General features: G+C 34.5%; 2 non-coding genes across 2 annotated transcripts; both read left to right on the top strand.

The window, feature by feature from the left end:
* Positions 1–909: 909 nt before the first annotated feature.
* LOC148783270 (small nucleolar RNA U36a) lies at positions 910–995 on the top strand. The gene has a single exon (XR_016050749.1). It is a non-coding gene; the product is annotated as a small nucleolar RNA U36a (small nucleolar RNA).
* A 230-nt stretch (positions 996–1,225) lies between these two features.
* LOC148783269 (small nucleolar RNA Z223) lies at positions 1,226–1,315 on the top strand. The gene has a single exon (XR_016050783.1). It is a non-coding gene; the product is annotated as a small nucleolar RNA Z223 (small nucleolar RNA).
* Positions 1,316–15,776: the final 14,461 nt, after the last annotated feature.

The raw sequence follows: 15,776 nt of genomic DNA, 5'->3' as shown, positions 1-15,776 counted from the left end.
TATCTTCCATTTTTTATTCTAAAAGTTGGATGTGCTAGAAGAGGCGATGCTGTTTTGATTTTGTTCCATCTTGGAGATGCAAGGGTTCCAAGTCCTTGTACACGAGGAGAACCTACTTGGAGTTGCCCCTGCATTCCTATGACATCAATGGCTTTTATCTGATGCCATAACGCATTTTCATGCTCAATCAAGCACCAAGTGTATGTTGTTTTAATTCGTGTATTATCACATTGCATTAGATGAAGTAAACTTTTTGAACATGGTGCTTTGATTTTTACAAGATTGCGAAGTTTAATAGCGAATTGTTTGAACTTTGAAGTATGAATGACTTGTGATTCAGTCATTTTTTTTTGGAAAATTCCATGTTCTACGAATATGGTGCTTTGATTTTTACAAGATTTCCAACTTTAATAGGAAATTGTTTGAAGTTTGAAGTTTGAAGTATGAGTGCCTTGTGGTTCTGTCGTATTATTATGAAAAATTCAGCGAGGCCGGTGACGACAATATTGCGTGTTAGAGGGCAAGGGTTCCAAGTCCTTGAATACAAGGAGAACCTACTTGGAGTTGCTCTTGCATTACTTTGACATTACCGCTGGATAGTAACTGAGGCCTTGATGTCGCATGCCAACATCTGTTTGCTAAATTTTTGTTATATAGTTGACATTCGAAACTGTATTCCTTGTTTTTTTTTGCCATACTGACTAGCATTTTGAAATTGTCAAAACATGTCATTGCTTATGTCAATTTGTGAGGTGTTTAATTTTGGTTTTTTCTTGTTGCCTATTTAGTAAATTGCTTTTTGGGGGTTTTTGTGTCCTGCTTTTCTTTTGTAGTTTTAAACTTCCTTATTTATTTATTTTATTTTAATTTATGTTTTACAATTCCATGTTGATTTTTTTTGTAAATTGATGGCGATGATTTGAATTTATCCGCGCTTCTGAGTTTATGAACCATGAAGCAAAAATGTCAATGGTTGAATTTCTTAATATGAGCCACTAATTAAGTTTTCTCTTTTGTTACTTAATTCTTTGGATTCTTATTATCATTTTGTCAATGATCTTCAAAGTGTCATAAAATTGAATAGTTTTTTATGCACATTTTTTAATTATCTTTCATGTTCCTAAAAGTGATTTTATATTTTTTAGTTATTTTCTTAATGTGGTTGAATGTACCATGTATGTTGTTTGGTTTTCCTTTATATTAGTTTCTTTGGCTATTGAGACAGAGTCGGCTGTGAGGACCATCATTCCGCTCAATGCCGGTTCTGCTTCAGAAAATTCTTAGATTGATAAGCTGATTAATATCTGAGCCTTTTATTCTTTTGTCCTCTTTATCTGTGCACTGTTTGTGTTTCGTTATTCTGTTTTGCTTGTAGCTGTATAGTAGGATGAACTTATCCCCTGGAGATCCTCGGAGGTTGATAAATATTTTTATTGGTCATGTGGGGAAACTTCTTTATAATTAATAACATGAGGGCTTTTGCAAAAAAATTATGATTTATTCCTGTGATTGTAAGATCAACCTCTTTCGACCTCTAAATTGTTAATAGCAATCTATCTTTGGGTATTGGGTGCGCCATTTGATTCTAGGGACATAATTGAATCTTCCATGTCTGCAGGTTAGAATATAAACCAACCAGGGCTAGGGTTTTTCCCATCTATAAAAGTGGAAACGGGCCGAAGCTTGTCGCTATCTTTTTTCTCTCATTTTATTCTAGGGTTTCTCGTCAGAGATATAGTTTTTTCAATTGTCCTAATTTTTTCTGCAAGTTTTAATATAATTGACACAAATTTCTTCTTTTTTTTTTATCAAGTTTCACATTTCTTCCCAATTTTTAATACATTTCTTCCTTATTTTTAATAGACCTTACGTTGGCAATTTAATTTTTTATAGGGAATTTAGGTTGTCTATTTCCAGACAATTTTTTTCTTCGACCTTTTTTTAATGTTTCAAATTTCTCAAAAATTCTCTAGGATAACAAATTTCTTAGTTACCAATTAGTATCTTACTATAAACCATGGTTAAAATTAATTCATTGTAAATTAGAAATTGCATATTGTAATAACAATTACACAATCAAAGCAGAATAAACGATTCATAAAAATACTTAAATTAATATATTTGTTCAGTTTCCTTGAGTGCTCTAACTATTTTCTTTTTCTAACGATTCATAAAAATACTTGAAAGGCTTTTATCATACAATAACGCACAATGCATGCATGTTACTTCAAAGCCATAAAATATTAAGGCATGTGAGCCCAATAATCAAAGGAATGAAAAATCATTGATCCCTCGGAGGTCTCTTCTGCTTCTCCTGTTTCAGACTCTTTGAAGTTGGCAAATTCTGCTGCATTGAATGAAGCATTGATGTTGGAGAAGCTCTATTGCGGAGCAAGTCTTGATGGGCCAGGTTCCACCTCTAACCATCCTTGTAATAAATATTCTCTCATGGAATGTTAGGGGTCTTGGTGACCCTAGGCGTAAGAGGAAAGTTTTATTTTTGGTTTCTAAGTTTAAGCTCTGGATTTTAATTATTCAAGAGATTAAACTTTCTAGTCCTACTGTTTCTAGGGCTCAAGGGTTGTTTCTTTTTGTGGCTTGTTGGTATTGTGGGACCTTTTTGTTCTACAAAATTTTGAGACTGTTATTCGACACAAATTGTTACTTCTTGGCTTTCATGGTCCTATCTCGGGGTTTTCTTGGGGAATTATGAATGTTTATGCTCCTAATGACTCTGCTCTTAAGGAAAGTTTTGTCAATGATATGGATGAAATGATTTAGCAATTTCATTTCCCCCTGTGCATAGGGGTTTTTAATCTTATCAGGTTGTTAGAAGAGTAATCACCATGATATTCTATTAATTCTTCGATGAGGTTGTTTAATAGATTTATAAAAAGTAATTCTTTCTTTGATCTTCCGATTGTTGGGGTTAAATGTACTTGGTTGAATACTAGTACCATTAGTCTTTCAATGTCGAAATTGAATAGATTTTTGGTATCTGCAAATTGGGTGGATGCTTTTCTTCTTGTCTCTGTTAGAGCTCTTCCACGTCTATCTTCTGATCATATCCTCATTTTGTTATACACTAGCATGGAGATAGGTGGGCCAAAGCCTTGGTTGGAAGAGAAAGAAGTTGTAGAAATCATTATAACCACCTGGCAGAACACAATTTCTATTGGTTCTTTGGATTTTCTATTGCATAAAAAGTTGCTCATTATTAAATATAAGCTCATCGTCTGGAAAAAAGAGAATAATTTTAATGTTCAGTCCAAAATCGATGAGGTCTTATATGAAATTGAAGCTTTGGACCAGCATGTTCAGTCTATAGGTGTGTTAACCGAGGACTTGATGGGTTAAAGGAGTTCGAAGTTGAAATCTCTTCATGAACTTGTAGAGCTGAGGAGTTATATTGGAAGAAAAGATCAAGGATAAAATGGTTAAAGGAGGGTAATTTGAATTTTAAGTTCTTTCATTCTATTGTGGATGCGAGAAGAAGGAAAAATGATATTTTTGGTTTGACTATTCATGGTAATGAGGCAGATGATAGTGTGGCAATGGAAGGGTTATTGACCATTTTAAGAAGACTTTTTCGACAGAGGTGAAGTTCACTCCAAACTGAAAAGGGTACCTTTTAAAGTTTTGACAGTAGACAAGAGTTCTAATTTGGAGTGTAACATCTTTATGGAAAACTAGAGGGGGTCGTTTTTGCTCTATTTGGTGATAAGGCTCCAAGCATAGATGGTTTTCCTCTTTCTTTTTTCCATAGATTTTGGAACTTGATTAAGTCTAAATTATTAGAGATGGTTAGAGCTTTTATGACTGTGGGTGAGATATTCAAGGGGGTTAATGCCACTTATATAGCTCCCTTAAAAATCAGTGATTGCAAAGTTATCATATATTAGGCCCATCAGTCTTATGACCAGTCTTTATAAGATTGTGGCTAAGGTCTTGGCTGAAAGATTGAAGTCAGTCTTATCTTTTCTTATCTTTAACACTCAATCTGCTTTCATTCAGAATCATTAGATCACTGATAGTATTTTGGTGGTTCAAGAGTTTATTCGTTTTAGAGTAAGAAGTCAAATTCCTAGAGTCATTATTAAACTTGATATGAAAAAAACTTATGACAGTGGAATGGGGGGTGCTTATGAAAATTCTTAATAATATGGGTTTTGGGGTTAAATAGAGGAATTGGATCTTTAGATGTTTATCCTCTACCCATTTTTCAATACTTTTTAAGAGAAGCCCTATTGGTTTCTTTAAGGCTTCCAGTGGTCTTCACCAAGGGGACCCCATGTCACCATTCTTTTTTTTTTATCTATGTAAAATGCTTTAGCCTGATGATTCATAAAGTGGAAGGCTATGGGAATTCCTCTAGTTTTAAGTTGTTGAGATGGGTCCAAGAGTTTCTCATTTGCAACATGCGGATGATACGCTTATTTTTTGTGAAGCAGATGAGACTCAAGTGAAAAACATTGTTCGATTTTTAGATTGTTGTGAGGTAGCTTGGATTCGAAGGTCAATTTCCATAAGACCTCAATGATAGGTATTAATTTTTCTCCGACCTTGATTAAATATTTGGTAAATCTTTTTGGTTGCTTGGTAGGCTTCTTCCTTTTTACTTATCTAGGAATGCTAATATCAAATTCTAAGCATTCTATAGCGGTTTTGGATAAGGTGTTAGAGAGAGTCCAAATGAAGTTGGTCTTTGGAAACCGAAATACTTGTTTATGGGTTGTAGGGTTACATCGCTAAGTTCTTGTTTAGCTAATTTACCAATCTATTTGATGTCTTTTATTCAAATGCCAGCCTCCGTGATAAAGAAAATTGAAATAATAATACGTAATTTTCTATGGGGGTCTTTTGGGGAAGAAATGAAGTATCACTTACGTAGGTGGGATCGTGTTTGTACCCTTAAGAGTGAAGGTCGTCTTGGCATTAGAAAGATCAAATATATGAATGAGGTTTTTCATTGTAAGTGGTGGTGGTGAAGTTTTCAGTATACATATCAGTTTTGGTTTCAGATTTTGTCTAAATATGGTTTGGATAGGCAGGGAATGTGGTTAGGATGGGGTAGAAATATGGAGATATGTTCTTTGTGGACGTCTATTTACAGATGTAGGCCGATGATTGCGAGTTATTTTCGTTGGAATGTTGGTCTCTTTCTGGCATTATAAGTGGATAGGTGATGCCTCTCTGAGGCTTACTTATCAGGAACTTTTTGCTAAGGTTTTGCAACCAAATGTTAAGGTTTCTAATATGGTTGAAGTGAGAGGTAATCGTGTTGCTTGGAGTATTAATTTTCCATATAATAAGCTGAGTGATGATATTTATCTCCAATGAAATGATTTAATGGGTATTTTGGATTCAGTTTATATCTCCCAGGGGGCAATAGATGAAGTGATTTGGGAAGTTGAGTGCAATAGGGTATTTTCGGTCTAGTCTTGTTATAGGCTCTTTTTTCACGATAGATGGAGATGGTCTTTATCTGCCGCAGCCAAAGTGTGGAAATGACATGTTCCCCATAAGGTGCAGGTATTTTTATGATCATGATGGTGGATAATTTGATTAAGAGGGTGAAATTTTATCTAACATATGTTTGATGTTTAAAGCGGATGAGAAATCTGGGGAGCATCTTGTCATCCACTGCCATGTTGCCTCAAGAATTTGGTACTTGTTATTTGGGTTACTTGGGGTTCATGCTTCACTGTCCCAATTTGTGATGGGTTTAATGTCACAATTAGCCTTTAATCATTTACCTTCTTTGGGTTTTTGGGGTGGCAAATAATGAGAGGGGATACTTTATGGGAACTATGGAAAGAAAGAAATAAACAGACTTTTGAGGGAGAGAGTTTATCTTTTGATAGACTACACTGAGTAAAGTCGAATTGTCTATTTAATCTTGACTCTCAGTTATTAAGGAGGGTTGGGGGATTTCACAACCAAATGTTGAATTTGCCAAATTTGTTTTTAATGGGTAGAGTAAAGATGGGACCAATAAGTATTTAGGTGGCACCAGAGAGTGGGGGATTTAAGTTAAATTTTGATAGGAGCCCTCTTTGGGCAATCCAGGTTTGGCAGGCATTGGGGGTGTGGTGCGAGACTATTTTAGAGCAGTCATCTTCTCATATGTTGGCCCTATTGGTATCGCCACCGTTAACCGATCGGAGTTATTGGCTTTGTTATAAGGGTTAAAAAAATTTATCTCTATAAACATCGGGAATAACTGCATTATTGAAGGAGATTCAATGAACGCAATTAATTGGTGCAAGAAGGAGCAATGCATTCTATGAGAACTAAGGTCTAGCTGGTTGCAGATTAAGGATCTGGTGACTCCACTTTGAATTTCTTTTTGTCATGTCTTTCGCGAGGCAAATTCCTTGGCTGACTTTCTGTCTAAAAGTGGGGTTTCTTTGTCCGCTCTAGCTATCTCCTCTGATATAATTTCTTTTAAGTAGATTTTATAAATAAAGTGAAGAATATTTGTCAAAAAGAAAAAATTTACACCCTAAATACCTGGTTGGGACATCTTACTAATGTAAAGCACCACCACTGTTCACCCAAACTTTTTTTTTTGTTTTTGTTAGAAGTTCTCCTATAGGTACACATTGTATATGTGCTCCCTTAGGTACACCCAAACTACTACTACTACTAATACTACTAGTAGTACTACTAGTTTAGTAGTAGTAGTAGTACTACTAGTTCTAGTAGTACTACTAGTAGTATTAATAGTTGTAGTAATACTAATAATAATAGTAATAGTAGTAGTATTACTAATATTAGTACTATTATTACTATTAGTAATAGTAATAGTAGTGATAGTAATAATACTACTATTAATAACTACTATTAATATTATTAATACTACTATTAGTATTATTAATATTATTACTATTAGTAATACTAATTTTACTACTATTAATAGTTGTAGTATTACGATTACTATTATTACTACTAGTACTACTAGTAATACTATTAGTAGTACTACTAGTAGTTTTATTTGTACTAGTACTATTAGTACTAGTGTTACTACTAGTAGTATTACTAGTAGTACTACTACTTTTATTACTAGTAATACTATGAATATTAGTAGGATTAGTATTATTAGTAGTACTAGTATTATTAATAGTACTATTAATAATAGTATTACTATTATTAATAGTAGTAGTATTATTATTAATAATAGTACTATTAATACCACTACAATTAATAGTAGTATTGTTAATACTAATACTATTAATAGCACTATATTAATAATAGTAATACTATTAATAATATTATATTACTATTAGTACTAGTAGTATTACTACTAGTAGTATTACTATTAGTACTAATACTAGTAACAGTACTATTAGTACTAATAGTAATACAATACTATTAACAATATTACTATTATTAATATAGTATTATTAATAATAATCGTATTAATAGTACTATTATTAATATTACTAGTAGTAATAAGTATTACTAGTAGCAGTACTAGTAGTAGTACTAGTAGTATTACTAGTAGTAGTAGTACTAGTAGTAGTAGTAGTACTAGTATTAACATTACTATTATATATATATACATATGTATATGTATACATGTACATATATACATATGTACATTTTAGTACTAGTAGTAATATAGTACTATTAATAGTATTATATTATTAATAGTAGTATTATTAATACTACTGCTATTAATAGTAGTAGTATTAAGAGTACTCCTATTAATAATAGTACTATTTTCTCATAATAGTACTGCTATTAATAATACTATTACTAATAATAATATTATTAGTACTATTAATATTAATAATAGTAGTATTTAATGCTATTAATATCAATAGTACTATTACTATTAATAGTAGTATTAATAGTAATAGTTATGCTATTAATAATAATAGCATTAGTACTAGTACTAGTATTAATATTATTGCTAGTAATAATACTACTGTTAGTAATAGTACTATTACTATTAATAGTAATCGTACAAGTATTAGTAGTAGTATTACTAGTTTTACTAGTAATACTACTACTACTACTAGGACTAGTATTACTATTAGTACTAGTATTACTAGTAGTAATTACTATTAGTAATACTAGTACTTGTAATACTACTAGTACTAGTAATAATAAACTACTACTATACTACTACTACTATTATTAGTAAAACTACTAGTAATATTACTAGTAGTACTAGTACTAATACTACAAGTAGTATTACTTCTTACTGTTAGTAGTAATAATAGTAAGAATAATACTACAATTGATATTAGTAATAGTAATGCTACTACTATTAATAGTAGTATTATTAATAATAGTAATATTATTAATAGTATTATAATACTACTAGTACTAGTAATATTACTACTAGTAGTATTACCATTACTAGTAGTACCATTACTATTACTATTACTAGTACTACTAGTAATAGTAAGCACTGATAGTACTAGTAGTACTACTAGTAATAGTAATACTACTAGTATTACTATTAGTACTAGTAATAGTAGTATTACTAGTAATGTATTACTAGTAGTATTAGTATTAGTAGTATTACTGCTTGCTGCTAGTAGTAATAATAGTAATAATAATACTACTACTATTAATATCAATAATAGTATTACTACTATTATTAATAGTAGTAATATTAATAATAGTAATACTATTAATAGTACTATTAGTAGTATTACAATTACTAGTAGTACTAGTAATAGTAATGGTACTACTAGTACTAGTAGTACTACTAGTAATAGTAATACTACTAGTAGTAATATATTAGTATTACTATTAGTACTAATAATAATAGTATTACTTGTAGTAATATAGTACTATTAATAATATTACTATTATTAATATTGTCATATTCATAATAGTAGTATTAATAATACTACGATATTGGTAGTAATATTAATACTACTACTATTAATAATAGTACTATTTACTCTTAATAGTATTACTATTAATATTACTATTATTAAGAATAGTATTATTAGTACTATTAATGGTAGTATTTAACATTATCAATAGCAATAGTACTAATAGTTAGTAATAGTAATAGTTATACTACTAATAATAATAGTATTAGTACTAGTACTAGTATTAATACTATTCCTAGTAATAGTACTATTACTTTTAATAGTAATAATAATATTAATAGTAATAGTACTAGTACTAATAGTAGTATTACTAGTACTACTAGTAATACTAGTACTAGTACTAGTACTGTTATTACTAGTAGTATTACTAATACTAGTAGTACTAGTTTTACTACTACTAATACTAGTAGAATTAGTATTACTACTAGTACTACTAATACTAATACTACTAGTAGTAATTACTACTAGTAATATTAGTACCTGTAGTATTACTAGTAATATTACTAATAATAATACTACTATTATTAATAGTAGTAATATTAGTAATAGTAATACTACTACTATTAATAGTACTAATATTAATAATAGTAATATTATTAATAGTACTATATTACTACTAGTATTAGTAGTACTACTATTAGTAGTATTAGAATTCTTGAAGTACTACTAGTGCTTGTAGTACTATTACTGTTATTAATACTAGTAGTAGTACTACCAGTACTATTACTATTAGTAGTAGTACTACTAGTAGTAGTAGTACCGCTAGTACTACTAATACTAGTATTAATATTATTAGTATTACGATACTATTATTAATAGTAGTACTATTAATACTATTACTATTAATAGTAGTATTATTAATACTACTACTATTAATAGTATTATATCAATAATAGTAATACTATTAAAAGTACTAGTAGTACTATTACTACTACTAGTATTACTATTACTAGTAGTAATATTATTATTACTACTAATAGTACTATTAGTAGTATAGTACTATTAACAGTATTACTATTATTAATATAGTACTATTAATAGCAGTAGTATTAATATTATTACTATTAGTACTACTAGTAATGAGTATTACTAATAGTAGTATTAGTAGTATTACTAGTAGTAGTACTAGTAGTATTACTATTAGTACTAGTACTAGTAATAACTGTACTATTATATATGTATACATATGTATATGTATACATGTATATATATATATATATATATATATGTATACATATTTACATATATATGTATTCATATATACATTTATATATTTGTGTATGTATATATATATACATACGTATACTCAAATGTATGTATATACATATGTATATATTTGTATATACATGTATACATATATACATATATGTATATACATATATATATGTATACATATATACATATTAGTACTAATAGTAATATAATACTATTAATTGTAGTACCATTTACTCTTAATAGTACTACTATACTATTAATAGTAGTATTAATAGTAATAGTTATTAATAGTAATAGTTACACTATTAATAATAATAGTATTAGTATTAGTATTACTATTAATGCTAGTAATAGTGCTATTAATAGTAATAATAATATTAATAGTAATAGTATTAGCAGTAGTACTACTATTAATACTAGTAGTACTTGTATTACTACTACTAATACTAGTACTACTAGTAGTAATACTAGTACTTCTAGTGCTAGTATTAATAAAACCAGTACTATACTACTTCTAATAGTATTACTAGTACTAATAAAACTACTAGTAGTATTATTAGTAGTACTAGTACTATTACTACTAGTTGTATTACTGCTTACTGCTAGTAGTAATAGTAATATTACTGCTATTAATAGTAGTAATATTAATAATTGTAATACTATTAATAGTACTATATTAGTACTAGTATTAGTAGTAGTACTATTACTATTACTAGTAGTACTAATAATAATACTAGTATTACTAGTAGTACTAGTAGTAGTAGTACAATTAGTTGTAATACTACTTGTCGTATTACTATTACTAATAGTATTATTACTAGTACTAGTAATAGTACTAGTACTACTAGTAGTACTAATATTACTATATTACTACTTGTATTAGTAGTATTGCTATTAGTATTATTACTATTACTAATAGTACTAATAGTACTACTAGTAGTAATACTACTAGTAGTATTACTGTATTATTATTACTTATAGTACTACTAGTAGTATCAATCGGGGAAGGTTTTTGGTGACAACACCTGGAGATATCAGAAGTGAGAATGCTGACATGAGTAACGAGAAATCCTGTGAAAAACACGATCGCTTGTCAGTTGTGTTCAGTCAATCTCGCAGAGTGATCCGGTCCCTAAGGAAGCCCTGAAAGGGCTGCCGTTCGATGGGTACATGAGAGTGATGAAGTTGCTTTGACTACTGAACCATGCCTGTCTGTTGGAGCGAATTAGATGATCGGGCTGAGGGCTGCCCCCTCTTCCCCTCGCTCTCCTTTCACTAAGATGAACCTTGAGTTAGAAAAAGCCTTTTTGACTCAGACGTGCCTGGCCCCCTAAGCTAATGGCGCTTCAAAAGGCAAAACTCTCCTCGTAATTTGGTGACCTAAGAACAAAGTAGTCAGTTGTTCAAGCAGTGGTAAGGCAAGCAAGGAGCAAAGCCAGTGGTAGCAATGTCAAAGCACTAGTTGTTGAGGGCGGGAGAGCGCGGTAGCGCATCCGTTTTCTTGCTGAGCGCTAGCGCGAAAGCCGTTGCGCGGTAGCGCATATGTTTTCTTGCCAGGAAAAAATAAACCAACGAATGCAAGCAAGAAAACGGATGCACGGCGTGTTAGCGCCCTTGCTTCTTGCTTTCGAGCATACGCTTGCTGGCTTTTTGCTCTTGCAAAGCACTCACTCGCTAGAGCGAGTGCTTTGATGTTGTCGGTCCTAGCTTTTGGGCAAAAGCAAAAAACGCTCGACTACTTGAGCTTTGACAAGACTTAGCTAACCTAACGACTGAACTCGCGTAGCAAAAAGGGCTCTTTACTATGTACTTGGTTTGGTTGGGCTTTGACATTGCCCTAACTACTGAACTCACTGGGGCTTTGCTCATTGCATCAAAGTAGCACACTATTGAGCAGCAGCAAAAAGCCCTCAAGAGGGCTTTGACAAGAGTTAGCTAACGACTGAACTCGTTGGGGCTCGTTGGCTACAAAGCAAATCGCTTATGAGGGCTTTGCAAAAAGCAAAGCTCTTGTTTGAGAGTGCTCAGCAAAGTTCTCGTAAGCAATTTGCTTTTTGACAGGAAAAAGCCATGCCAATAGTTTGACCTTACTACGTGGAGTAGACTGAACGAGCTAGGCGGACACTTTGAGTTATCTAAAGGCGAAGACGGGTGAAGACTCGGCCCAGCGGGCGCTCTTTCCCATAGGTGAGCTCCGGCTCCACGCACCCGTTAACACCTTTATAAGCAGTTTCTAGTGTGAACCCTTCGGTTGCCTTTCTCATTTCAGTGCTCGCCTAGGGGCCTTTGGTCTTAGAATAGGGGTCGCGAGAGAGCAGAGCGTACCTCCCTGCCATAGTCGCGAGTTTGTTTATAGTCGCGACTGTTGTCATAGTCATAAAGGCTTTCAACTTTCAGGAAAAAACTTTGAATTGGGAGGGCGATCCTTTCAGTGAACTGACCGTACCCCAAACCAACACAGGTGAACAAGTTGAGTATACTAGGGCGCTTGAGAGAACCATGTCGAAGGAACTCGACAAAATGACCCCGTAACTTCGGGATATTGGGTGCTCTCCTATCTTTTGATTAGGAAAGCGGCACATACCAGGGGGCAGCGACTATTTATTAAAAACACATGACTCTGCCAAGTGTTAACACGATGTATAGAGTCTAACACTTTCTTGGTGCTGGAAGGTCAAAAGGAGAAGTCTTATAAGCTTTGAATGGAAGCCCCGGTTAATGGCGTCAGTAACTCTAACTATCCTAAGGTAGCGAAATTCCTTGTTGCATAAGTAGCAACCTGCACGAATGGTGTAACGATTGCCTCGTTGTCTCCGACATGGACTCGGTGAAATTGAATTCTTCGTGAAGATGCGAAGTACCAACGGCTAGACGGTAAGACCTTGTGCACCTTGACTATAGCTTCGCAGTGACAACCTTGATCGAATGTTTAGGATAGGTGGGAGGTGGTGACACAGATCTCCCAATCTTGAAAGACCACTCTTTCGTCTAACAATGCCTAACTGCCGCACCGATCATTCGGGGGGGGGGTGGGTAGTTTATCTGGGGCGGATAATTCCTAAAGAGTAACGAACGTGTGCGAAGGTAAAGATTATGCTTGTGAGCGTAATGGTATAAGCCTGCCTGATTGTGAGACGGACTGGTCGAATAGAGACGAAAGTCGGCCATAGTGATCCGGGAGTCCCGTGTGGAAGGGCTCTTGCTCAACGGATCAAAGGTACGTCGGGGATAACAGGCTGATGACTCTCAAGAGCTCTTATCGACGGAGTCGTTTGGCACCTCGATGTCGACTCATCACATCCTGGGGTTGAAGATGGTACCAAGGGTTCTGTTGTTCGCCGATTAAAGTGGTACGTGAGTGGGGTTTAGAACGTCGTGAGGCAGCTCGGTTTCTATCTACCGTTGGTGTTAAAGGAAGAACTGCGAGGAGCTAACCCTAGTATGAGAGGACTGGGTTGGGCCAACCTTTGGTGTACCGGTTGTTATGCCAATAGCAGCGCCGGGCAGCTAAGTTGGTATGGAAGAACTGCTGCGCCGTAGCTGAGCTGAGCTATAGACTCACTCCAGAAGCAACGAGAGGAGTTTACGTCAGTTTAGTCACTCGTTGTCTTAAACATTGGAAATCCTTCCCTATAGAAGTTCTCGTACGATGTTTTTTAACAGAACTTCGATAGGCTAGAGGTGTAAGCACCGCGAGGTGTGAAGCAATCTCGTACTAAACGAAACTACTTTCTCTTTACGGGGTGGGGTCTTTTTGATGAAGAAGATAATAGGGGGAAGAGGAATCAAGGAAATAGTGAAGGAGAAGGAAAGGCAAGTGATTGAATGAGCAGTGGGAATGGTGAAGCAAAGAAAAGGAGAACAAGCGGGGTAGAGTAATTGGTCAACTCATCAAACTCATGATTTGAGAATTATAGGTTCAAATCTTGTCCTCGCCTAATCAAGGTGACACTCTATCGTTGAGTTATATCCCTTCCCCTCTCCCATCGAGAAATAGAGCTGACTAATCTTAATTCAAAGGGTCAAAAGTCGAGCTCGTGACCCTTATGTACTCGATGAGGGTGGGGTATGCCGCTCGGGGAGACACGGGTGAAGTCGTCACAAGGTAGCGGGGGAACCTGTGGCTAGATTGAATCCCCTGCCTGACCGAAGACGCGAGAACTGCTATCTTACAGTTCGCTAAGTAATTCGAGTGTGTTCCTTGCAGAATCTCGTTATATGCTTAACACAAGCCCAGATAAGCTTCCATCGAGTCTGAAAACCCTTGCGTCTCTTCCATTAATGAGCTTAACATTGTCTATGGTGATTGAACGAACATCGAACGGAACCCACCGCCCACAAAGGTTTATGAAAGCTGGTCACCGATGGTAGTACTTCGAAACCAATCACCACCAAGATGCAACTCGGAATATATTCCTCATGCAAACACATCTATAGGAAGTAGGAGCTGTATGAAAATCTTTTATGGCTGCAACAAGGTGATAATTGTCTCAGTGAATATTACAGTGCTCTCTGGGGGGGGGTTGTTGATACGAGGTGTAGAGCGTAGTCTGGTCAGCGTATCTGTTTTGGGTACAGAGGGCCATAGGTTCGAATCCTACCACCTTTATTGTGCATCATCATGGATTTACCGATTGCTATATTATTTACCCGTGCCACAGAGGCCAGACATCGGTTGAGCTGAGTTGGGCCGTCCATTGGGACATGATCTTAGGTTTGATTGAGTTTGATTTGAGGTAAAAACCTCGCTTCCCTTTGGTTCCTCCTGTCCCTCTTTCAAACCAGGATTTACGGTCTAATTCCTCAGGTTTCATTTACATGTTTTCATCAGGCTTCCTACTTCACGATCGTATCTCCCCTATCATCAAGGAAGTACGGGTTAGGGTCCTCTGTGCCCTATCTCTAGCTTTTAGGTTCTGGTCCCCCATGTGCCTGATTTCCTCTCCTATCGATTTAGTTGGCTCTTTCGACTCGAACGGTCTCGAAAAATAGGAAGTTGATTATTTTATTGGCCTTTCCCTCTTCCCATACTTTCTAAGCACTCTTACGTCCACTGTTAGCTTTGGGGGATTTTTGGTTGGGGATCTCATCCGTACTCTTTCTCTCATATGTATTGACACAACCCACACCCCCCTTACTCCATAGGGGACCGAACTTGACTCCTGTGAAACAAGCGGCCAGGAAGTTCAGACCCGAACTTGAGATAGAGATTAAGGTATAAGTTTAACAATTATTGGCTGTCATGCCAAGTTTATCCGAACTGAGAAGGATCCAGATTGGTTAGCAAAGGTCGTGCCAGTAAAGAAAAAGAATGGGCAGGTTCGTCTTTGTGTCGCTCTTCGTGACCTCAACAAGGCGGCCTGTCCCAATGACGATTTTCCCCTACCCAATATTCTGATTCTCATTGATCATACGGTAGGGTACGAGATGTTTAGTTTCATGGATGGATACAGCACGCTTCATTTCAGATCAAGATGGCTCCTGAAGACATAAATAAGGAAGACCTCGTTCATCACACTAGCTGGCACGTACTGAAATACTGTAATGTCGTTCGGACTAAAGAATGCCGACGCCACGTATCAGCGGGCAATGACGACTTTGTTTCATGATCTGATGCACAAAGAGGCGATAGTATACGTTGATGACATGATTGTCAAATCGCGAAATAGAGAAGATCACTTAACAACCTCTAGAAAATGTTCT

Source organism: Amborella trichopoda, chromosome 2 (assembly GCF_054954075.1).
Source record: "Amborella trichopoda isolate Santa Cruz 75 chromosome 2, AtrichopodaSantaCruz75HAP2 v2.0, whole genome shotgun sequence".
In the NCBI taxonomy this organism is placed as follows: domain Eukaryota; kingdom Viridiplantae; phylum Streptophyta; class Magnoliopsida; order Amborellales; family Amborellaceae; genus Amborella; species Amborella trichopoda.
This window is presented reverse-complemented; position numbering and strand designations above follow the sequence as displayed.